We start from the raw sequence: 2,455 nt of genomic DNA on the forward strand, positions 1-2,455 counted from the left end.
CATATTCAAAGCAAAGCATGGGGTTTTACTATATATAAGATGTGATTATGTAAGACGTGATTAACTCAGTCTGTGATGCAAAGGAAGGTTCCGCCTGCTTAGGAAGTGAAGAGATGTGGAGCTGTAAAAGACAGTAGAGAAGGAGAGTAGCAAGTGGACAGATGCCAGAGGGACCGGGTAGAAACCCCCAAAGCAGTGAGGGGAGTTCCTCAGCCAGAACAAACTGGGAAGATGTGAATCCCCCTTGGAGACAACCTGCATTTACCTTGGTGCTGGAGCAATCTGGCATCCAGATGGTAGGACAGCAACAGGTGTGGCAAGTCTCTAAGTTCATGGGCCTGATGTAACACTTGTTTCTTCATAGCTGGCCTTGTGGCATGTAGAACATCCAAGGTTCGAAAGAGTAGGGAGCCCCTAGTGGGCCACCAGAGGCCTATGTTTGGGATGAAGAGGTTACAAAATCAGGGGGCTTTGCAAACAGAAACAAATAGCTAGGGCTATGGATTTAACAACAGGTACAACCAATGAAGTCCCTAAAAGGCCAGAAGGGATCCACTGCACTTCAGTAGACATATTAGCACAGGGGTGTAGTGACTGTTCCAGACCAGAAATTCCATAGCCAAAAATAGTGAGTACCCAGAAGAAGGAGCGTGGATCCAAGGCACTCTTGTCTTCAACCCACTGCTTCCACACCCAGTGTTTTGTAAGGGAGGAAAAATGAAGTTAAAATATGCAAGACTCAGCATTTATCCAGATTCTTTCTAGCAGATTCTCTCAACTGACACAATGAATTGTGTGTGTGCATTTCCTCTCCTCTCTGCTCAGCAGGATGGGAAGCTCCTGGGGGTAGTTTAGCTCAGCTCTAGAGAACATTTTTGCACATCTGAGTTGCTGGGTATACATTCCAACTCTGCTGTATGTGTTTTGGCACTATGATATAGAAGTCAGTTCAAAGTCAAGAAGAGGACAAAGGGAGAAGTGTTCAGTTCCAGGAGGGTGGGGTGGTGGGATAGGTGGGTCAGGAAAGGTTGCACTGAGGAAGGAATGCTTGAACTGTGCCTTGAAAGATGAGCAAATTTTCCACACCAGGGGTACCAGGAAACACATGTAATGCCCCGCAAATAGCCTCTAGAATACCACTATTAAATATCTATTCTTTTGGTCTTGAATGTCTTCTAAACTAGTGTTTCTCGAACTGTCATGTGCATATGAATCACCTGTGGATATTGTTAAGGTACAGAGTCTGATGCTGTAGGTCTGTATTTCAGCCTGAGACTCTGCATTTCTAACATGCTCCTAGGGGATGCTGGTGATGTTGCTCTATGGACCACACTTTGTGTTTTGTTTTGTTTTTAAATATGGAATGCTTCACAAGTTTGCATATCATCCTTAAGCAGGGGCCATGCTAATCCTGTCTTGTTCCAATTTTAGTATATGTGCTGCCAAGGTGAGCACTGGACCATGCTTTGAATAGTAAGGTTCTAGAATACTTTAAGAAATGTAGCTAATTTTTAAAATTTAAATTCAATTTATTTTTATTTTTTATTTTTTAATATTTTATTTAAATTTAATTTGCCACATATAGTATAACACCCAGTGCTCATCCCATCCAGTGCCCTCCTAAGTACCCATCACACAGTTACCCCATGCCCCCACCCACCTCCCCTTCTGCCACCCTTTGTTTGTTTCCCAGAGTTAGGAGTCTCTCATGGTTTGTCTTCCTCTCTAATTTTTCCCCACTCGGTTTCCTTCCTTTCCGTTATAGTCCCTTTCACTATTTATTATATTCCACATATGACTGAAACAATATAATAATTGTCTTTCTCCATTGACTTATCACTGAAGTATCACTCAGCATAGTGCCCTCTAGTTCCATCCATGTTGAAGCAAATGGTAGGTATTCATCCTTTCTGATAGCTCAAGAATATTCCATTGTATACATATACCACATCTTCTTTACTCATTAATCTGTTAAAGGATGAATGGATGAACCGTGGTTCCTTCCACGGTTTGGCTATTGTGGACATTGCTGCTATGAACGTTGGGGTGCAGGTGTCCCATCATTTCACTACATCTCTATTAAAAAAAGAGAAATGTAGCTGATAATAGCTAACATTTACTTTGTCCTTTTGATATGGCAGGCATTATAAAAGCCCTTCATATACTATCAGTGCATCTGATACTCATGGCAACATATAAGGGAACCAAGAATTTTTTGTAATTTGAAAATGACCAAAATCTCAATTTCAGAGAATTCTCAGTCATTTTCCCAAGGCCACTGCCATGATGAAACCGGAATCATATGCAGGCTGCCTCATCCTGGACCCTAACTTGTAGCTCCCAGACTCCATTCCCTCCCAGAAGGAGTAACACCTTAAGATAACAATTTTAAAAAAAAAAACAAAACAAAAAAAAATAAAATAAAATAAAATAAAAAAAAAAACAATTTTAGTTT

The 2,455-nt window shown here is 41.1% G+C and overlaps 1 non-coding gene across 1 annotated transcript; it reads right to left on the reverse strand.

Moving 5' to 3' along the window:
* Nucleotides 1-1,352: 1,352 nt before the first annotated feature.
* Nucleotides 1,353-1,455, reverse strand: LOC140628866 (U6 spliceosomal RNA). The gene has a single exon (XR_012026799.1). It is a non-coding gene; the product is annotated as a U6 spliceosomal RNA (small nuclear RNA).
* Between the last annotated feature and the right edge of the window lie 1,000 nt (nt 1,456-2,455).

This window comes from Canis lupus, chromosome X (genome assembly GCF_048164855.1).
Source record: "Canis lupus baileyi chromosome X, mCanLup2.hap1, whole genome shotgun sequence".
In the NCBI taxonomy this organism is placed as follows: Eukaryota; Metazoa; Chordata; class Mammalia; order Carnivora; family Canidae; genus Canis; species Canis lupus.